The following is a 23,247-nucleotide window of genomic DNA, read 5'->3' as shown; positions in this document are numbered from 1 at the left end:
GAAGCCTACAAGATGTATGCATGATTTATAAGCAGCGCTGTGCATCAGCTGAGCAGTTTTATATAGGGCTCTGAAAGGCTGAGGCACATGTGACACTCGGGTTTGGGTGGGTGTTTCTGCAGTGTAAGAATCTTGCCTGATTTCATTCATGGTGTTACTTGGCGCTGCCATACTTGTGTGCTATTATTTTGATAAATTAAGTAACTTTTATATCAAATGAAGCCAGGTAAGTATAAGCCTGCTTTACTCTGATATGATTTAAAAATTAATTTGTAGCTGGATAGACTTGCATTTCATTAAAGTCCAGTAAATAAGTCACTGATGTTTATTTGGAACCAACAAAGCTTTATAGATAATTTTATAGTTGTTGAATACATTTGTTCACTTAGACATATTTTAGATTCTCTCATACTCTTGACTGTTTAGCCATACAGTCATAAAGAAAATGTAAAACAACAATGAAAAATGCCAGTGTTCAGATCCCGAGATAAATCCAATAACAGCTGTGACAGGATTGATTACAACAGAATCAGCAAAACCTCTAGACTCTTTTTAATGTGGTTTGAGACATAAAGAAGATAATGAAAGATGTTACTTGACAGTAGTAGGATCTATGTTTAGACCTAAAAGCAAACGGCTCTGAATTTTGGGGGTTTTTGTTGTTGAAACATTTTTCCACTACAAAATAAGATTTTGGTCAAAATTGACATATTCATGAAATCACGTTAATTTTGATGAAATTTTCTTCCAAAAAAAGACTATTTTTCAAATGAACCTTTGGAAAATTATATTTGGAAAAATTAGATAAAATCAAAAACGAAAAGCACTTTTTGGAATTAAATTATTCATTGTGTATTTATTGTTTCAGTGTCATTTTGTGCTATGTCACTGGTGTTATTATTTTCTGTGTTCATCTTACAGAACCTAGTCCTCTTTGCCTTCTCTTTCTGCTCCTTCCTGCATCTCTGGGTAATTTCATCTGCAAACACACAATCAGCTGCTGTCCTTGCACAGCTAACTTGCAGATCTACCTGTGTGCTCCCAGCCTGTCTCCTCAGCCCAGCCTCATCTCTGGGCTTGTTTCCTGTCATTTCATGTAGACGACAATCTGTCAACTCAGGCCCAATGTGGAAGAGACAGAACTTTTAATCTTCCCCAATTCATGTCTTCCCTGCTAGTCCCCTCTTTGATCACAGCGGACAACCTCACCACCCTGCTTGTCACTCAGGCCTGTAATTTGTGTGTCATCTTTGACTCAGACCCTTTCTCAGGTCCTCACATGCAGGATATGGCATAATCCCACTGACTGCTCCTTCTTAGCATCACTAAGATGTTGCCTTTCCTGTCCATCCTCATGGCTGAGGCCTTTGTCTAGCATCTTCTATGTCTCAATTAGTGCAACACATTTTTTATCCAGCCTTGACAAATGCAACATAGGTCTTTTGGTGCCCACTTAAAGTGGCACTGTAAGTACTGTTTTCTTCAGCCATCAATCTCCCATTTTTATGTCCATCCTTCTTCCCTCTCCTCTTTCAGCATTGCACCAAAAGTTACCTATTTGTCCTCATTTTCATGGTCTATCAGAGTTTGATTCCAGTTATCACCAGCTGCTGAGTACTGCCAGCTGGGATGACCCTGCTGCTTTGCCCTCATGCTGGGAGCTCAGACTTTCACCCCAGCTCCTCTCACTTTTGAGGGGACCATCCTGCAGCCACCTTGCATCCTCCTCCCCATCCCACAGTGGAAATCTCCTGGCCCTCTTTTCCTAACTAGTGCTGAGCTCTTCATTTCCTGCCTGTCCTGTTGCTCACTCTCATCCTGTTTCCCTGTCTATGGCACCATTTCTTTTCTGTGCCCCGTTTCTGTCTCGTGCCTTATGTTGTTTAGGAGCATGTACCATCTTTCTATTTTTGCCTAATAGTTTGAGGCTCAGCCCACAATCAGGTCTCATGGGGTAGAAGTCCATTATACTCATACACATACACATTATGATAATATAAGCAGTTACTCTTCATTAATATTATTAGTGTGAGAATATGGCATGGTATTTATCAACCCAGGCCCTTTTATTACTTATTTAATATTCTACTGTTTTATTATCCTCAACTTTTATATTATTATTTTTATTTGCATAATTAGCTTTGATAGCTATTAAGCAAATATTTGAAGCCTCTTATTCTTTAGATCAAAGCATCTCCCACTTCTGTTATAATGAAACACTTGAATTCTTGGACAGTCTGAACAGAAAACAGGTGAGAGTCAAAGTGTTTCATCACAAACAACGAAGAGACACTTTGATCTAGAGAATAGGATTTTAACTATATAATTTTTCATCTTTAAGATAAGATCTAGCACAATAGCATACATTGTAAATATAAAGTGAAATCACAGTAAAGTTCAGCTATTACATTGCATAATTTGCAGAATATGTTGGGGGAATTTGTTCATCATATGAGGTGTGTCAGAAGCCTCCCTGGTTCACTCCCTCAGATGCTGTGAGTTTCAAAATGCAGTACCTAACTCTCTAACAAAACTTGAATTTAAAGCTGAGAGGACATTGCTGGAAGCATCCTGTGCAAAGCGTAGTTGCAGGGGATCTCTGTGGATCCAGCTAGAGCTAGCCACAGCTTCTGCTAGCATGACACTACAGCCTCTTTGGGAAATCTCAGGTTTGCACTGATAAATTTCAGCTGACTTTTTTTAGTTTTTGTTTTTTTAATTCTTTCTATTCTGGCACATTTTGATACCTGACGATGCTCTTGTTTACAGTGGGTGTGAAATAGCTGCCTTTGCCATGAACAGTTGTTCAGGTTCTGGGTTTTAACCAGCTCTTGCAAGTATATAATTTACACTTCCACCTAAAATACACCATTTTGCCATTTTACTTTGCTTGCAGAATGCGTTTTAGTGTAGATATTTTGCAATGTCACCAGAAAGTGGGAGGAGAAAAGTGTTAAGGACTGCCAACAAGAAAAAAATACTGTGAAAGATAGATTCACTGTCTACACATGGAACAGCCATCTTCTTGCAGAGATTTCCCCTAAACCATGGCAAAGGTGACCACTTTTAAAGAAGTGGTCCTGCTCCTGCTGAGAAATCCATAGCCTATCTCCTCTTTCAGGGAGTGCGAGGTCCACGGAGGTGCTAAACTTCCAAAGATCCTTTTGGGAACCAACAGATGATGGATGAATATATTTCATAACAATCTCCATGGAGACTAAAGCCGGGCTGGCATGCTCCAGACTGATGGTGATAGAAAACCCTGTTGGCAATGTGGATTAGTGGGTGCTCCTCTCAGAGGCAGAGGCTACCCTGGATGGTGTCGTTTATCTCAGGCGTAAATCAGACGTGACTCAGCGGCAGACGCTGCGCAGCCAAACATGCAGAAAAGTCACGTCAGTATTGAATCAAAGCCTGAAACACAGATCATTATTTCAAGAGAGTTATGAGAATGCCATGAGTTTCAAGAAGATGATCAGCACTGCTGAAGAAGTGAAAGCCAAGTATTAGAGATATACTGATAGGAAGCTCTTTGGATTTATTAACTGTTTTGTTTGGACTTATTAAAAAGGAATGGCACCTGTTAAAGTATATCAGAGGAATGAGCTATCTAGCAGCCCCAGGGCTGTGACTGAAGGGGAGCTCTGTGATAAGGTGAGGGCTCTCTATTGCTTTCCAATGACAAGGCACTCAGTTAAGAAAAAGGTTTTGCTTTATAAATTGCTTGTTCAATTCAAGAGTTTTCTCAACCAAATGGCCCAATTCTCATGAAATATGTATATTGGGGCATCAGTCAGAGACATTTCTGATGTTTTTATGGCAATTCAAAGCACTCCCATGGCTGTGTTGTCTAAGGATGATGTGCACTAGCCCAGGGTGGGTGTGGGGTGGGCAGGAGCCAGGGCAGCAGGTCTTCCATTTGCTGTGGAGACCTTGGCAGTGCACAAAACATTGCCATTGCTGTGGAGAGCTCGGACGAGTGAGAGTGCTTTGGCCATTCCTTTTTGCTCTCTCTTCTCAGTGGTATTTCAGGTTGCTGAACTGCAGGCTGTGCCCTCTGTCTGTATTTCCTGAAGCACTTCTCTATTTACCAGCACTCTTCAGGTGCTGTAGGAGACAGACATGCTCTCTCCTCCCCATCTTTCCAGCAGCCTCCTCGTGCACATCTTGCAAGCTTTGCATAAGCAAAAGCCACAGCTGAAGCAGCCTGGGGCTGCCCCCACCACGAGGAGCATCCCACCTCTTTCTGTTCCCTCTTGCTTCTCTCATCTCTTTCAGTGTTAAGTCACTTTTTGGTATCAGCAGCTTTCTCTCAGTGCAGAAGTGAGCTGGGAACTCGGAGGTTTGATTCACCCACTGTACATACCTGTCCCTGGGTTCATTTGGAGAGGTGTTTCTAATCCCCTTTCCACGAGGGTGTATTTGCCCCCCTGCTGCCCACTGTGCCCCTGGCACCTCGCTGCCTCTGGGGTTTTCTACTGTGTGTCTTACTTAGCAAGTACAAGTCACAAGGTAAGATAAATCTCTTCATCTCCTTTTGTTACATCTGTAACAGACTTTGAGTCATGTCAAAACAGCTCTGGGCTCACTTATCTGCATTCAGGAAATTCTTCTTTACCAATGTACACTTTAGACTGTGTAAAAATGAGGCAATTTCTTTTAAATGGTAACTGTCAGTGAGAACTTTGAGACACAAAAGATGCAATCCTGCTGCATGGAAGGTCAAAGAGCATAGCTTGATAGGTTCTAAAATACTTTTGCAGGTGGAGTTCCAACATGTACCTGAGCTATTTACCATCCCTTTAACTAATCATTTCTGTTCAGACCATTTTCCTTTTCAGTTTAAAAGTAGTGATGTGTTGAACCTCACTAGAAAAACTGAAATTCAGCTGGCTACCTTTCTTTTTTGGAAAATAGTCATTCGCTCCCCCTATGATACAGCAGTAGGAGAACATCAGGTCAGACACCCTGTTTCACAGTGTATGCCACCACTGCCCCTTGGGGACACTTGGTCCTTTGTGCATACTCCTTTTATTTTTAGTTTTTCATTTGGGCAAACTTCATTGCATCTTATTATTATTGAAAATTAGAGAAGAGATAGAAGACTGATTGCAAGGATGTGGTGTATCATGGGAAAAGTCTAGTTATATAAAAGCTTTGTTTAGAATCAACTACTTTGTGTTCTGAAAAAGCCACTGCAGACATCCCTGTTGCTTTTATTGATCTTATAGATTCAGTACTGGGCCAGTTAGAGTTTGGCTTTGCTTTGCAGACTGGCATATTTTATTTGAATTTGCTCAAAATTCAACAGATTAAAGTCATCTGACAGCTTTTTGGGTTAACCTAGAAAAAGAAATAGTTTCTCATACGAGGTGAGACAGCTGTCTCCAGAAGAAGAGTTATCACTCCACATTGTCACCAGATTTCCCAATACCCAGAAACTCTGCTCAGGAAAGCCTGAGAGAGCCTCTGGCAGGTGGCACTGGGTCCAGCATCCTGCTCTGCAGGAACTTCTCTTCCTGCTGGCACTGTGTCTCCCTCTGGGGCCTCAATCAATTCAGATCAATCAAGCCCTGAAGATCAGCTGGGAATCCAATCCCCAACTCCCTATGCCATGTACCTCGCTTTCCAAATCTTTACTTCAGTGGCATTTTCTGTATTTTAAACAGAAATTTTTCAAAACTGTGATATTCCCAAGGATATAGAATAGTGCTGTAGTTGCTATTTTACTTAATATTAAAAGGTTAAGAAGCCCATGAAAACATATAGCTCTGTGGAAATTAATGATGCTTATCTCTTGTAAACTACTGCTGTGTATGTACCTATCCACTCATAATGTTTTAAAATATACATAGCAGAGTGCAGATAGTGATAACACATTTGATTTTATCTGCTACAAATATATATATATTTGTATGTCAGACAAATAACTTCTCTTTCTGCTCTCTGTATTGATAGAATCCAGAGGATTTTATCCGAGTGTGCTTCTCCATGTTATTCATCTCAACTGTGCACTCAGAAAGTTCAAATATTTAAATTGGTTGAAAGTTAGAATATTAATGGCTGTTCTTAGAAATTCAGTAACACTTCATTTTCCCAGATGATGGATACTATCACAAATGGCTACTGCAAGAGTGTAGGTAGTTAATTACTCAGCACCAATTAGGATCATAGCCCAAGTACTTGAAGACTTTTCCTAGAATGTGTAAAGAGAAACACTGGAGCCCTCTGAGGTCCTGGTTGCTGTAGGAGTGTTACCAATCCTAGCTGATAAACCTTGGAGCAGTATCACTATTGTGTTATCACCTAGGTGCTAGATCTGGGGGAGTTCAGCTTACCCCTTCTGGAGGACACAGAATTTGGTGTAGATGTATGTTGATTACTCCTAAAATATCAGTCATGGTGGAAGAGGGGACTGCCAAGGAAAAATACAGTTCCTATCCAAGAGTGCAGGTTTTCAATTAGAAAGACAGAAAAAGAAGCATAAAATTTGCAAAGAGAATTCAGCAGGCAAGGAAGCAAGCCCTCTGCAATGTTACCCTGCAACTAGCCACCTCCTCTTAGTGGAGAGGAGACAGAACACATGCTTCATTTAAAACCTGTTTTTAAATACACCCCTAATTATGAAATCATTACCCGAGACCTGCATGATAAGGAAAGAAGAATTATTATATTAACCTGGGGTCCTCAGTGCGCTCAGAGGCATCACAAAGCAGCTCTCCTGCAGTCAAAGCCTGCGCACTCCCTCTTTTCTCTCATCCAGTGAGTCACTTCTTCCTTTTAATCTCCTATTAAAATCCTTTCTATCCTCTTCAGTTTATGACTCTGTTGCTGCAAGGTGGTTTGTGGCACTCGGTATGGCTAATCCTTGGGATCGCACCGTATTGAGAACAGAATAATTGAAAACAGCTTGAAGCAGTTGTAGTTAGGCACACAAATCAATGACAGATAATCATTTAAGCACAAACTGAAACAGACATTTACATGGAAAATAATCATGGCCTTGGAGTTACACCCTGTTCTTGCCATGCAAAATCTTCCGTGGATTTGGCAGAGTACCACTGGATGCTAAATCCCATTGCCAACGTGCCCATTCCTTTGAGACAGCCCTGGCAAACCCCTGCCAGAAACCTGAGCTCGGCTGTAGATCAGTTTGTGTGAAAGGCTGTCCACCTCTGGGTGAGATAAAACTGCACTGCCCCCCAGGCTGTGAGAGAGTCATGGTCTGAGATCAGCAGCCCAAAGCATCACAAAGCCACAAGGCAGACGGGTGCGTGGGGCTGCATCTCCCCTTTCAGGCTTCTGCTCCCATCCCAAGGCCCCCCCAAGGGAGGGATCATGCTCAGGCGCTCTGTTCTGGGTATGGAAGAGCAAGGATAATGAATAAAAATTCCTACAGTAGAATATTTCCTGGCTTGGTAGTGCAGATGGGAGCACATATTTCCCTGTCATTTTCCAGTGACAATCATATTCATACCAGCTGGTTAAAATGTTTTAATAAATGATTACCTGAAGAGAACACTTTCTCATGGCTATGGTGCTGGATTTTGCTCATTTTTGCCACATCCAAATAACCATTCAAATTAAAAAGCAGAAAAAAACCCCACAATACAATTTAAGTTCTTTTTTAGAATCTTTAGAAAGGCACTTGGAAACCTAAGTCTCAACTCACCTAAAGAGCTCTAATTTGAAGAAAATATGTTGGGGATGTCATATGCTGCCTGTAGTTTGTCCTGGGGCGCTGTAAGAGCTGAGCTTGCATCCCTGTCTGAGGTCCATCCCATAGCCAGCTGAGTGAGTGAGCATTGTTGTTGCGTGAGTCTCACAGCTCTGAATTTCTCAGGGTGAATTTCTCTACAGAGAGTATTCCAGAGTGAATATTCCCCTCTGCTTCTGTGTGAGGCTGGGAGTCAGAGTTGGCCCAGCAGCCCCCAGCTCCCTCACTGCTCTCCTGGCTGCAGTGCCTCTGCCAGGAGCTGGCTGCCCTGCTGCTGCTATGATGCCCAGGCAAGCACAGAAACCAGCCCATAAGGGCTGGTCTAGTAAGTTCTTATTATTCACATCTGCTTATCAGTAGGCAAGTGGGGTTTTATCCTATTATTTAACCTTTTGCTTTGAAAACATCAACACCTGCACCAGAGAAGTTTCAAAAGTTTAGTTGCCAATTTTTCTTCCACTTTACATGACTCTGGTGAAAGGGTATTATTTATCAAACTAAGCGTACATTATAATCTTTGCAAAATGGTAAAGATCAAAGACTACCTTGCATCAAGCCGAATTATAGTGCCATAACATTTTTTCTTGTTACAGCTGATATCAATCACGGCATGACAGCAAGCCACAGAGAAGGTTTTTCAGTCAGTATCACTGACACTCTACAGCATCTGAAGTACAGCAGGCAGCTCGTGTGTGCTCTGGGTGTGAAAGGGAGAGACCAGCAGCATCAGTAAGTGCCTTCGGTACCCGTGCCAGTAAGTATGGCCCTTTGGCAGCCAAATGCATGCACACAACTTTAATTCTGCCCACGGCTGCCGTGGCCTCTTAAGGGAGGGGATAAAAGCCTCTCTGAGAGGAGAGGGCTTGATTTCAAGTGACAGTGGTGACATTTCCAGCAATGACCCCCGAGTGTGGCAGAGTCTGCAGCACCATACTCCTGCCCCAAAGGCATGTGCAGCACCCTCCCTCTCTGGGAAGAGGTGGCAATTTGGATGAGTGGTGAGGGCTGCCCAGCTCTGGGTGGTGAGGCACTGACCCAGCAGAGCCCTGAATAACATCTGGCTCTGCACAGGGTGCCACTGCCAGCAGCTTTCCTGCACCAGCTGTGAGCCACTTACTTTCTTCCCACAACTCACAATCGTATCTTTGTTTAGTTTAGGCTTGAGGATCTTTTCGTCATGGCCACAGACTGTCCAAGGAAAGCAATGAGATTTCTCCTGCTCCTCCCCAGAAGCCTGTCAGGCTGGTGAGTTTTAAAGTACTGCATGTATTGTGTTCCCCAGACTTTCCCCTGGGAGCATCTGCTGGAGAACAGAAAGGAAAGAGGAACTATACACGATCTGTTTGCGTACATATCCCTTCCAACTCTCCTCTGCACAACAAAAGCCAGCCTGTGTATTTCCCCTTGCAACAGATACAAGCCCACAGCAGCATCTCTCTGTGCTGTGCTCACAGCCTGTGCTTCTGCCAAGTGCCACCTGAGCTCCCAGCCCATGGAGGCCCCGGCAGCAGTGGGTGTGCTGAGGAGCATCCTGCTGTGAGCCAGCAGCAGCAGGGACAGCCCGTGCAGCCTCAGCACTGCTGCACGCAGGTGGGAGCCCGGGAGCTCCGGGCAGAGCCAGGCTGGACTTGTATCGAGCGCTATTGATCCTGGCAGTGACTGGAGCGCTTGGCTTTCTGGACCAGGGTTATATTAACGTTACAATTTCATCAAATGCAACTTCACTTCAAATGGCCCCGCAACTGTTTCTCAGGCACTTCAGTCAAGAAGAAACAAAGCAAATTCGGTTGGGAAAGTACAAGGTTCAACACAATTAAACCTCTTGCATTTTCAGGATTCTTCTGCCATTTGAATAGAAAACTGCATGGTTTTAGACAAAGTGCCCATCTTCAATTTTTCAGTCTTCTTTTCCTTTGCTGCTGAGAACCACACAATGTACTTCCCTGCCAATTACTAAAATGCTTCTAAAAACTTGAAGAATTATTTGAAAAAGGGCATTCCTATTCCTTATGCATAAAACATGCATGCATATTCATATAAAACATTTAGAAAAATTTGTACCAGTTATAATTAGCATGTTTTGTGCATCTATTTTCTTTGCTATTAAATAACAAATTTGTGGTAACCATAGCAACTGGAACATCACATGATACTGGTGCTATTTTGGGGATAACATAAGTACCTTTCTTAAAGAAGCATTCACACCTCTAAGCTATGAATTTTAATAATTTTCACAATATAAAGTATTTGTTGGGTAGATTGTATTAATTCCTCACTCTAAAGTTGATTTAACATGGAATGCACTACCTTGTATTGCAGTGCCTATGACCACTTAAAAGCCGTGATGAGTTCTCTTGTTTTGCAAAAAAGCAGGTGACTTAAGAAAAGCAAAAGGGAAGCTATGTGAGTTGAGGGGAAAAGCACAATAAAATGAAGGATTTTTCTAATTGTTTCTGGGAAAGGAGCTCCCATTGGTCATGTGCCTCTTCCTGCTTGAATGGAGGAAAGCAGAAGGAAGGATGTGCTTTAATCCTGGATTGGTACAACTCCTCCTGGAATAAACTGTAATCTTGGACTGTGTAACTCCTGCTGGAATAAGCCAGAGGTGTTGCATCAGCACTAGTGGAAGATGGGAGAGATCCTTGGGAAGTTCTTTTGGGAAGAGACCAGTTTGGCCATCAAAGCCAGTTCCCTCCTGCTGCAGCCAAGTGTGTTTTTCTGCTGTGCTGTACACCACACCTCATACAGGGCCAACACATCTCTGAACCTCACCACTAATGAGATAAAGAACAAGAGATCAAATGCCACAACAGTAACAGGTAAAAGGGATTGGGTGGCGACAAGGTTGGTATCCACACGATAGGGCAGGGATTCTCTTAAATAAAGTTTGCTGAAGTGTCATATTATAGATAAGAACAAAATTCCTCAAGAATCTCTGCCAATGTTGTGATAAATTGAGGAAAAAGGGAAGAGCATGGAAGAAATTCCCTTCAGTCTCTGAAACTGGTAATTCAGTTAATTGTGAGAATGTAAGTAAGGTGAACCAAACAGGCACCGATGAGAAATGAATGCTATTAAAAATACACTGCCCACACTGATGTTCTAATGAAAAATGCTGGTTGACATGATTAATTGTTTTATCACAGAAGTGTCTGTAGAGATGAAACCTACCCTGAGCCTTCAGGAGGGTGTTATCCATCTCCCAGAGCAGAGGTAATGAGCGATCATTCACCCTGGGTGGCTCAGGCAGGTGATTTGGGTTAATGCCCACACCCAAGAGCCCATTAGGCTGGGGAATTACTTCGCCTGAGTCTGCCTGCCAGCTTGGAGTTTGGAGCAGAGGAATTTTACCAGAAAGTGAAGAAAGGTACTGGGGTTGAGGAAGGAAGCTATGAATTGGGGCTGTAAGGAGAGACAGGAGTATGTACAAGAAATGAGGGGTTGCAGGGTCTGCCAGGGCTGTGCTGGCAGAGGGCCCTGATGCCCAGACAGCATCTGGGGCTGGAGGGTGGAGCCCCTGGTGCAGCTCACCGAGCTGCAGGCAGGCTTGGGGCAAGTTGCAAGGAGTAAAAGTTAATGAGAACTTTGAGTTTGTAAGCTCACCTGGGCCAAACCTTACCAATCTGAGCCAGACTGGGGGTATGAGCCCGAGTGAAGATTGACAAAGTAATGCTTAGCCTCTGGCTCCACTGTTCTGCCTGCCTTCAGTTTTTCTACATTCAGGTAGAATTGGGAAATTTTGTTTTAAGTTCATCCTTTCTTACTTCTAACTTCTGTTTTATTACTACTTTTGTAGAAGAAACTCTAGTTCTTCTTTATTTAAAAACAAAAAGAGTTTTTTTTCCACAAATAATTACAAATGTTCAACTTCAGCCATTTGGAAATCATGGATTTTGTTTCAAAAACTGCTATAGCAAACAAAAAGAAATTAAAGCAAACATTTAGATATCTCGAAAATTGAAAGTTTTGATTACCTTAAAATAACCCTTAATTATTCTCTATCTTAACTTGTCCTCCAAGAGAAATAATCCAAGATGGAGCAATCCTTTTTCACCCCTCTCTTGCTATACCTCTGGGGACTTGCAGTGCTGATTTGAGGAGACCCTGGCAGGATGTGGTGAGACAAGAGGCTCCCTGCTCCCCTCTGTGCTCACTCTGTGTGTTGTGTTATTGACTCTTTGGGACTGCTCTTCTCTCTCCTGCTGCAGCTCTTGCTGTGCCCTGTGTTTCTCTGCCTGTCCCCTCCACCAGGAGCTGGGACATCTCCTCCCTTTGCCTGTGCTCTGGATAGGGACTGCTCCTTGGCTTGGCCAGGGAACTCATTCCAGCACTTCCCTCATCTTCCATTCTTATTCTCTTCCAAATGCCTGCTTCTTAAAGGAAAAAGTCTTGGGAAAAGGTCTGATGAGGCAGCAGTGTGGGGCTTCAGCTGAACACATCTGCTTGCAGGAGCCCTGAGGGGTGAAGCAAAAGTAAACCTATTAGAGGCAAAAAGGGAAAGTTGCACAATGTGCTTTTTTCCTTTTCTTGATCCATTCTGCAAGACAGAAGCTTCCCACTCTACTTTTTGTTTGGAAGGGGAGCAACACAAAGAAAAGGTTTGGAAGATGCTGGCAAGTGATAAAATACAAAGACATTCTTTTTCTTATATAGTAAATGAATGGCTTTCTGCCTTGCCTTTTGTTAAAGCTCTTAATCCAGCCTGTAAATAGGCACTTTCCCTTTGGACTGACTGTTTAGATATGAGACTTAGAGCTGATCTGAAGTAATAGGATGAGAAAATAGGAGAGATATATCAAAGAGAATGATACATAGGCTCACACCACTGAACTTTCTCTTGCAGCACTTCTCGAATGCTGTATGTAAATGCTCACAAGTACAAAGTGCACCTCATTTTACTGCAGACCTAAGCTAAGGCCTGGGCTCTGAGAAACCTGGCTGTTTGATCCCCAGGGCAGCCCACCTGCCTCAGGGCAAAGCACAGATTCTCTGCCATAAAGCAGAACACAGGAGGTGATTTTGTTGTGTGGCCTGATTTAGGCTTACAAAATGCTGGAAGAACTCTGCATTTAAGGATGCTGGGAGTGGAGATTCACACTCCCAGGTCTCAGAAATGGCAATAGGAATCCTGACCAAGCAAAAAAGTCAGCAAAACAGGGACTTGGGACTGAGAGAACTCTTAATCAAAAAATACATTATCTTCAAAGAAAAACTATATTTCGCATTCATGAAAAATCTTTTTACCCTACTTTTTAAGCTGCACAAACTTTTGCTGTGAAGTTATAGTGTTTCTGGCTGTTTCTTTGGGACTGTTCCATGGCTTTCTGTGAGTAAGGTTGTGGCAATGCATTGTTCTTCTTGGATTTGGAATCCTTCCAATTCATATTCAGCTACTGTGGAAAAAATCCTAAAAATGCACAGACTTGTCTTGTTTCCAAAGACACTTCTGACCCAGGCAATGTATTCTAAAATCTTTAATCATTTTCTGCTTACTGAAAATCTTCACTGACTGAATAGGTATTTTTCCCAAGTCGGATATTAAAGGAGAAAAGAGATTTCTAACGTGGTTCTTAAAGATTAATGTATATATATGTATGTAAGCACAGTGAGAGTATAAATTTAAAATATGATGCATATATTTTCTTCTAAATTTAAAATGAATAAATTAATCACTTGCTTTCCATTTTGTATTTAAGAATATTTAGATGCTATTTGATGCTATTTATATTTTCCAGGGCACCTCTTAATAAGAATAATTTTTTTTATTAGGTGCTACTAGGTCTGTATTTTAGAAGACATTTAAAGCCATATAAAGTAATAAACTGCCAACCAGAACCATCAAGGTCATTTGAAAAAAATGCTCAGACTAGAGAACTGCAAAAACAAACTTAGTTTCTTCCATTTCTTGTATTAAACTTGTGAAAACCAAGGGGAACTTTGCAGATCAATAATTAGACTCAAGGAAAAAAATAAATAAACAGAATCTCTCTTGTGCTACTTACATCTACTTTATGCATCAGCAGAAGTAAAGATCAATATTTGTGAAAGTAATGTCCTGAGCAGATTTCCTTCCCCATTGAAAATACTGTGTGACTAAATGGGAAACCTTTAGAGAAGGCAGAGCAGGATCTGCCCAGGGTTCCCAGTCCAAGGCTGTCAGGACAGAGCTGGTTGCCTGTAACACTCCCAGCCCTTCCACTGACCAGTATGAACAATAGACTGACATCCATGTGCCTGCTCTCCTTTTCTTTTAAATAGTCTTTACCCCAATTGCATATTCTTCTAAAGTGTATGGGTGAGTTCTTCTGATCTGCTACTGGCTTTTGTTTTCTTTTCAATGTAAACCTGTTATCTGTCAAAACCACAAGTTACATTAAGAGCATTTTAAATGGTTTTCGGTATTTTTATATAATACTTTTTTTTTTTCTGGATAGCTAAAAGCTGTAAAAAATTTGCTTTGAATTCTTTCCTAAGATATCTTTTTAAACACCATTTGAAGGGAAGTTTTAATTCTGTGTTTTAAGCAGTACAACCACTTGAATATCCCCTATTTCAAATACAAAGCCATAATATTAAAGCATAAAAAATAAATCCTTTTTTTTTTTACTTCAGTATCAGTACAACTGTTAATAAAAGGTGTGTCCTTCATTACCTGTTTTAACATGACATGGAATAGGTTTCATTTCAATTAAATCTCAGCTAAGTTAACTAATAAACAGGAATATCAGGCAATGGCATGGCACCACCCAAGCTGCTAATGCAAAGTGATGAGTGAGCAGTGAAAGGTCAGTCCTGGAACTGGGGCCTGCAGATGCAACCTGATTTTCATATTGATTGTGTTTTCCAGTGGGCTTCAGGTCAGGAGCTGAGACCTCAGGGCTTGCTCTGTCTGCAGCTGTCTCACTGTTTTCTTTGCTTACCTTGAGCAAGTTCTGCAATGTTTCTGTACTGCTTCTCCAAGGATAAAATAGGTCTAATGTTTATCAGTATTGCAAAGGCATCAATGCCTCAGAAAAGGTCTTAGGTGTTCCCCATGAGGAAGATGCTATACACAATAAAAGATTCACTCTGTGTGTGTGTGTGTCTATGTGTGTAATCTCAAGGGTTAATGTTTCTCTGCAGGATTGCAGGGTATTTATTTTTACCTGTTGTTAAATCCATTGTGAGTTAATGAGCTTTTTTTACAAAATGGGTTTACAACTGGGAAAAGAGAAGGCACCTGTTCTGAGAGGGGAGCGATGTAGAACCGTATATGTAATACCTAAAGCATTTGTTGATACATAACAGATCAATATGCAACTGCATAATAAGGTTGAGAGATGAGATTAAATGTTCAAATAGGTATTCTAATTAGAAAGGACATGTACATCCACGTATAGAGAACCTGACGGTGAGAAAATGACAGAGATTCAGCACTACAGTGAATTATAAATGTCAAATTACAAGCATGCATGTAAAAAAAGCTTGTAACTGTTAGGAACTAGACTTTGTATTCATGTGAAAGCTGTTGCCTTTATCATCTTCTTAGATCCCTCTAAGGTGTTCTGTCATTCACTGTCAAATTGTCTACGTAAGATAGTAAGACGTATGTCACACAAGTGTCCAAAACTGCTCCTCTGCCTTTGTCAGGACACACCAATATATTTTGAGGGGTTTGTAAGCAGAAAGAATATTAAGCAGGAGATCTGCTTAAGTATTAGCAGTTAGTTACAGAATTTTTCTCCCTCGGATGTGACAAAATCTAACACATGATGCCCAAAATGTAGGGGAAAAGAGGAGCAGCAATGTGTGTTCAGATGGCTGTGGGCTCAATAGGTTGTTAGAGAGCCATAGTCTGCACAATAAAAATGGATGCTAACAAAATTTTGATGTGCAAGAGCATGTCTTCAATTTGCTAGAATTTTTTTTTAATTAAAAGGTAAATAGCATTTATAATTCTTCTCACAGACCAAGACCAGCAATAACACCTACAGAGCTCTCAAGACACCTGAAGAACTTCTTTGATGCATCTGACACATGGGGTATGTACATTTAAGTGAAAACAGTTTACTACTTTAAGTGATTTTTTTTTTTTTTACACAATATTGGTTATTGTTTCTAAAAATTTCTAAACATCAGTTGCAAAATATTAGTTGTATGAAACGTGCAAAATACTCAGCCATAAAAGTGTGGTGAAAGTCCCTCCCCAAGTACAATTGACTTGGCAAGACATTTACCTGGTGCAGATGACTTGCATGCAGCCAGGGCTTCACGTGAGCAGGAAGGCACAAAGTCTGTCTGCACAAGCTGTGCTCAGACCCTTCTGCACAGGCCTCTCCCAAGTGCTGCAGAGCAATCACAGCTTCTGGAAGTTCCTTTTCTTAGCTGTATCCTCTCCTACAACACAAGCCTCCAAGCTTGCAGAGCTTATGGTTCATTTCCTCTAAGGTCTTGGAGACTCAACACCCTGTTACAGGTTTTGGGCAGTGGTAGCTCCTTCTGCAGAACCCATCCTCCAGCCAGGGTGCTCCTCACTCCCCACAGGCTGGGGCGAGGCCATGGCTACACCTCTGTTTGTCAAACAGCAGCTGAGGCCAGAAAGGAAAGGAATGGGAAGGCAGGGCCAGCTCAGTGCTGGGTGTTGTGCATGGTCGTGTCACCCTGCTCACCTACGCAGCCACACTCTGGAACCGAGCATCTTCTGCTGCGCATCTTCTGCTGGCTGCTCAGCAGCACTCACCAACACTGCTGTGCAGGGGAGCTGCCCAGCTCTGAGAGGCAGCTGCCTCTTTTCCAGTGGTCTTTAGGAACAGCATCTTCAGGAGAGCTTTTGCAGTGGGGAGCCCAGCAGCTCACATTTTGTTAGGTTGTTTGAAGTGAGTACAATGGCTGGGAAGAGATGCAGGCTGCTGACACCAATCTCTCTAATATGCTAAAGCTGGATCATGTTCTGCTCAGAGGGTCTGATAGTATCAGCCTCCAGAGAATCGGTGTCTGACACTCCCAGTCTGTTGTTCATATTGGTTTGGTCTCAGCTGAGCTATTTCTAACAACGAAGAACATATCTGAACGAGTTACAATTTGCTGTAATCATATTTTTCCAGTTTTTCTCTGTGATAATTACTCCCATAAATATCATTGCTTCACCTCAGCTCAACAGAGTGCTCTCTGTTTCTGTACTCAGTCTCAACCTTGCGTACTTGGATTGCTGGGGAAGAACAATGATAGCATTTGTTGTTACCAGAGCCACTCCAGCTATGGGGCTGTTGGGGCTTACAGGGCTAGTTCTGTTTCTTTGCAGTATTACTTGTTTAAAAAATGCCTTCTGAATTGAAAAGCAGTGAAGAAAATGCATTAAATTGCACCTCTGTTTAAATTAACTCATGAATAATAATAGTAGTAGTAGTACTAATACAATAATAATAATAATGATAATAATAATAATGACATTTGATTTGGTTTTCAACTAGGGAGAGACTTTAAAACCAGAAGCCAGGTAGGAGATTTTCAGTTAAATGTCTTTGGCTTTACTGCTGGTCCCTGAGCTTAGTTTAATGTCAGAGAATGTTTTTGATGTAATCAATGGTCTGAAGACCTCAGGAATTCCATTTACTAGCATGGTTACTAACAACTCTTCTGATAGACCCTTAAAGTAGGCTTTATAAGAGTATTGTCTATTTTTAACTGTTTAAGAGTCACAGACACACTTCAACTTCAGAGTGCCAGGCACCAGCAGTACCCAGAAAGGAGGTGCTCGGTCAGAAAACTCAGAAAGCAAGTGAGTATACAGGAAAGTAAAAGAGGCAAAAATAGGAAGATTGCTGTCCCCATTTTAAAAGTGGTGAAATGTGACAAAAGACTAAAGGACTAGCCAAAATTACCTCTGTTGCCTATGGCAGACCTGGGATTCAAAGCCATGTCTCCAGATTTCTAATGTATCCTCTTAACTACAAGGCCATTCTTCCCCTCCAGAAATTGATATATAGGTATATAAATGTGCATTGATGTAATGCCAAGTTATAAACCACAAGCCTTTCAGAACTCATGTCCCTGATAGATTACAAAAGGACTTGAAGTCAGGAGAATTGTGGTTTGTCTGACCTTATGCTAATCATTCTCCCTACTTGTGTCTTGGTCAAACTGAAAATGGATAGAATAATGAACCCTTTTGAAAACCGTAATTTCTGGGTGTTGGTCATGACCCAGTTTTTTTAAGTTGCTAGGATATGGATATAATCAGGGAAATGAAGATACTATCTTATGAGACAAGACCGAAAAGCTTGATTTAAACAAAAGAAATTATGAGAAGGAATATTAGTACACTGTGAGGGGAATAAATACCAGAACTAATTAAGTTCAAGGACAAAATTGGCATCTGAGCAAATGGATATAAACGGGCCCCTAATAAGCACAGCCTGGAAATCTTAAGCCAAGTTATGAGATTCTGGAACAGTTTTCCAAGGGGAATAGTAGGGCCAGAGAAAGTCAGGGCTTTTAAATGGATCTCAATCAGTTTGTGAACTGGGTGTCATGCCTAAGAAAACCAGAGAACCAGACTGTCAGTCTAGGCAAGTGCAGTGTCCCCAGGTAAAAGCCAGGACGTCACCAAGATGTAACATTAGGTGATATTTTGGAAAAACATTGTGACTGGCTACTTCTATCTCAAATTCTATCGTGTGTATTTTGTTTTATAGGCTCCTCAGTTCAGAGCCTCTTCAATTCCCTGATTATCTCACCAGCCTCACACTTGAGGTGTTATTCAACATTTCCAGGTAATCGGTCTCAAGAGTCCATGAAGGAGCAGACCCGGAACGGGTCAAGGTAAGGTAACATTGAACAAGAAACTCCTCGTGTTGGCTGCTGAGCATGGGAGAGCAGGGTGGTGGCAAGGGCGAGCAGGGGCAGGTGGCAGGGTGGCACACACAGACTTCTTCTAGAACGGCTGAAGCCCCTGTGCAGAGGCTGGACCCTGCCCCCACGGCACAGCCCTCTGGAGGGGACAGCTGCCGAGAGCTGCCAACAGTGTCTTCAGTGCCTCATTCCCGAGGGCAGGCGACCTCTCCTGCTGCTGGAACAGGGGAGCGCGGATGCTGGCGCGGCCGGGCGGGGCCGGGCGGGGCCGGGCGGGGCGGGCGTTCCTCGGGTGGGTCCCGGCCACGCCCGGCTGCAGCCCCACGCGCGGCCAGCAGGGGTCCCCGCCGCTCCCGCTCCGCCCCACGCAGGCGGGCTGTGCCCGGGGGCGGCCCGGCCCGGCCCGGCCCGGCTCGGCTCCGCAGGCACCGGGAGCCCCCCAGCAGCGCCTCCCCCCGCCGCCCCCGCCGCTTTGGCGCTGCCGCGGCTCCGCGGGTGCGGGACGGGCCGGCCGGGCCCGGAACGCCCCCGCGCAGCTTCCGCCCGGAGCGGCTCGGGGCCGGGGAGCGGGACCGGCGGAGCGGCAGCCCCCGGCCGGGATGGGCGGCGGCCGCCGGCAGACAAAAGGCGGCCGCGTGTCCGCCTCTGCGGCAGCGCGGGGCGCGCTCTCCCTCCCCGGGCCGCCTGCGGCACGGACCGGGTCCGCCGCCTGACCGCAGCCCTGCCCTCCCCGCCTCGCTGCGGCTCCGCGGAAAGACCGTCATGTGTGAACGGGGATGGGCGGCCGTGCGCGCCGGGCAGCGCGGCGCAGGCACCCGCGGGAGCAGCGGCTCCGGTGCGGCCTCCCGAGCGGATGCCGAAGCCCGTGTGCGCAGTGTTAACCCCGGGTAGGGAGCGCAGAGACGGTGTCAGAGCGGGTCCTTACAATCCCGAGCGTAGGTGTGATGGGAAAAAGAAAGGGAGCGGCCACCTTTTATTAGGCACCGAATCTCCTGAATTATAAGTAGCAAACCCCTAACTAGCTCGCCGTAACAGTGGGCTGGTTTGTTTTTTTTCCTCTAGTACAGCATTTTGTTCGTTACCGTGTAAGAGGCGCCGATGCGTGCGGAGGCACAGCAGAGCGTGACTGCCGGAGTGGCACCGGGCGGTGCCCAAAGTTCCCGCTGTCTCCGCAGGAGCAGGAAGCATCCCTTTGGGTTGGGGGGCGAGGGGCTGCGGCGGAGGGAGGGGCTGCTGCCGGGCTGCCCCCTCGCAGCCGCGCCGCAGCCCGCCTTGCTTCCCGTGAGGTCTCCCTGGGATCGGGAGTGAGAGAAGCAAACTCTCAAGTTGTGCCCGAAGAAAAGTTGCCCGACTGGAGAAGTCGGGGGGATCCCGAGTGTCGCCACCCGCTCAATCGTGTTTGGTGCTGGGTTCTTCCTGCTTTTTCTGCAAACCTAGGGGAAGGGTTTGCCCAGGAAGCTTGCCGTAGTTTTATGGAGACAACGGGAGAAAGAAAACATCACGTCTTCGGAGTGGCACCTCGCCTTATTCAGTCTTCTCTTCTCCTGGCCAAGGTTGGAATGGAGGCTGAGGATGGCCTGAGCAGTGCTGGTGCCGGCTCTCCCCACTCGTGGCCCCTTCCTAAAGAAAACAAATCTGAGCTCTCGTGGTGAAGAATCAAACCCAACAAAAGTTGGATCTTTTTCGAGGAGGGGCCCGGGGGCTCCGAGCCGGGCGGCTCCCGTCCGCGGAGCGCTCGGCAGCGGCGGAGCGCTCGGCAGCGGCTGGGACTTGACCTGCAGAGGGCAATAGTTGGACGCAAATGCCAACAAAGGCAGCGGGGCTCGCTGGCTCGGCACCGCGGCCGGGACCCGAGAATGCTGTGTAGGTAGGCAGCAGTGCTTAATTAATGTGTATTGAAACAAAAGATCGGGTAAAGTGTTTGATTTGTCTTTAGGCTACGTTTTTAAGGCTATTCTAATTCATAACTGTTAGTTTTATTTTAAATATATAAGCACAAACTTACAGGAAAATCATGGGGTTGACTCCAGAATTATCCTATGCGATAATTGTTGACCGGAACGTTTATATTCAGCTGCTTGGATTCATATTATTGGCGTTATTATTCTTTTCGACCCAGAGAGGAGAGGCGGGAACGAAGGGGAACTTTCCTAATTGTTGTAGCGATTGTCAGGGCGAGCGCGCAGACTTTGTAGGAGGAGGCGGCGGAGCAGGGCCATTGTGTTTGGGGCCGTTCAGCACCGGCGGGCGGACAGCTCCGGCCGGCCCTGCCCGCAGCCTCCGCTCGGGGCGGCCGGAGCTCAGCTCGCCCTCGCTGGCCCTGGCAGCCCTCTCCCCGCACCGAGGAGTGGAAAGGAGCATCCCGACGGGCGCACTTTGTCTCCCCGTCGGTGTGTGTAGACGCGGCTGTCGTAGGCGTCTGTGGCTTGTGTACATGCGTGGCTTTTATAATTACACATAAGGCTCTATAACCTCATAATTCAGGAAAGACTAGAAAACGCGACCGAATTGGAGTGTTGGCAGCAGGGGTGATTGCAGGTCTGGATGCATACTCCGTCTCTTCCCAACTCGCCGCCCCCTTCCTCCCCACCCCCACCCCCAAATCATATTTATCTGAGATTATGTCAAATTTCAGTGATCGGAAATGTCTTGCCCAAGCGCCATTCCCGCTGGAAAAAGTCAAAAGGGTTCCTGGCATTAAAACGACCTTGCGTCATTCCTGATGAAATTAGCAGAGCTACTTGTTTAGAGCTTTGCTAAGGATGCACTTCGGTTGCAGTAAGAAGTAAGAAATGTGGGGTTTAACCCCACATCTGAGCAGGATCCGTCTGCTTTCACTAGATGCAAAGCCTGAGACCAGCACTTGAAAGCGCCTTAGACCCGCAGTCCATTTTTCACTTGTCTTTAAGTGCAAGCGATGGGAATTGCTAACCTCGGCTAAGAAAATTTCATTTTCCCCATCCTGCTAAACGGTTCTGGTCGACATATGTTTGTTATCAGAGAGAGGTGCTATGAACACAGAGCCATTTTCTTAGCAGCTCTTTGACTCTGTGTTACCATAGTCCCACACGGCATTGGTCCTTTCCCGTTGGGAAGTCATGAATAAGAGACTATGAAGCTTGCACGTCAGATCTTCCTCAATTAATCCACCATTAGCATGTTCGGGATCCTCTACTGGATGGTTAACAGCAGCTTTGGTAACTGTATGCTGTCCATACCCAATTATGTTCTGCTAAAAATGAACTCTGCAGAACAACCTTCCTGAGCTGTCAGTGTCTCCCGTTTTCCTATTTTAACGCTTGTGTGTAGTGGCAGGCGACAGATGGTGTAGATCAGATCGATTTGATTGCATTAGGCGATTTTTTTTTCCTCCTCTCCCCCCCGACTCCTTTTCTGGAAGCCCACATTCATCTGAGAGGCGATCGCCGGGGACATGGGAAGCAAGAGCAGCCGCCGATGTGTGAAAGCAACGAGACATGGCCAGCCAGAGGCGCCGGGGTCCCTTCACGGGGTTTGTTAACATGGTAATCCGGCACCAGGAGAGAAAGCTGCTTTCTGCTGCCCAGAGCCCATTCCCCATCACACATCAGATGACTCCCTGGCTTTACACACAGTTGGAGTTCTGCTCGAAACCTGGATTTAAAGGGTAAGCGCTTCAATAGTGGTGGATTTCTGGTGGTTACTCGGGTAGGTGGCAAAAGGAGCGATCTTCCAGCAATTTTAAAAAGAGGGTCCCTTTGAGCGGGCATGATTTTTTTTTTTTTCCCTGTGCCCCCTCCCCTTTCACCAGCGAGCCCCCTAATTCAGAACAATTTCTCGCACGGAAAGACATCGCGCCTCTCTATTGACGGACGAGATCAATAGTCCCCCCTCTGAAATTTGCTTTTCGTGGAGAGCCCGAGCTCTGCTCAGAGCACCACTCCTGATAGCTTAATTGTTTAATTCCCTCCATCCGATCCCCTCCCTTCTGGTGTGTGTGTGGTGTGTGCGTCCCCCTCCGCGGGCACGGCGGAGAAGGCGGAGGTGGCGGAGCTGCCCCCGGGGCCCTTCCCCGGCCCCGCCGGGCTGGCGCTCCGGTACCCGGGCTCTCTCGGCGCGGAGCGGGGCGGCAGCGCCGATAAACATGGCTTTCCGGAGCCCGGGAACAAAGGTATTTAGTGGCGCGGCGCGCCGCCACGGGCACCTCCCGCACGCCGCGGAGAAGGTGCGAGGCGGGCGGCGCGGCGGGGGCTCCGCTCCCCGGTGCCCGAGGGCGTGCGGCCGGCCGGGAGCGCCGGGGGAGGGCACGGGCAGGGGCTGGGGCTGGGGCTGGGGCTGGGGCTGGCAGGGCCCCGCCGGCGGCAGCGGCGGCCCCGGGAGCGGCTCTGCGGCGGCGCTCGGCGCTGTCCGTGCCGCGGGTGCTGAGCGGCCCGCGGGCGGGGGGTGCGGCGGGCCGGGCCGGTGCGGGGCGGCGGCGGCGAGGCTGGGCACGGGAAGTTTCGGCAGGCGCTGTATTGGCGGGGAGTAGTGGGGGGGCTGCTGCTCGGGGAGGGGAAGGGCAGTGTCAGATGGACACAGCGAGAACAGCGCTGGGGCCGCGCGGGGCTGCTTTTCCCTGAGAATAGCGTTCTTTATTATTTAACCCCCCCCCCCCAAAAAAAAAACCCAACAACCCAAAAAACAAACAAACAAACAAAAAAACCCCAACCCCACGCAAAGTT

General features: G+C 45.5%; 1 long non-coding RNA gene across 2 annotated transcripts in view; it reads left to right on the top strand.

The window, feature by feature from the left end:
• Window positions 1–21,220: 21,220 nt before the first annotated feature.
• Window positions 21,221–23,247, top strand: part of LOC116999899 — a 46,192-nt gene continuing 44,165 nt past the window's right edge. Inside the window, exon 1 of one of the 2 annotated variants that reach the window (XR_004418640.2) lies at window positions 21,221–22,193. This is a non-coding gene — a long non-coding RNA (uncharacterized LOC116999899). Of the gene's footprint in view, window positions 22,194–22,642; window positions 22,698–23,247 lie in introns of those variants that run through there. The other variant, XR_004418642.2, reaches the window with a different exon arrangement.

This window comes from Catharus ustulatus, chromosome 9 (assembly GCF_009819885.2).
Source record: "Catharus ustulatus isolate bCatUst1 chromosome 9, bCatUst1.pri.v2, whole genome shotgun sequence".
Taxonomy (NCBI): Eukaryota; Metazoa; Chordata; class Aves; order Passeriformes; family Turdidae; genus Catharus; species Catharus ustulatus.
The sequence above is the reverse complement of the archived record's forward strand: the minus strand, read 5'-3'. Positions and strand labels throughout refer to the sequence as shown.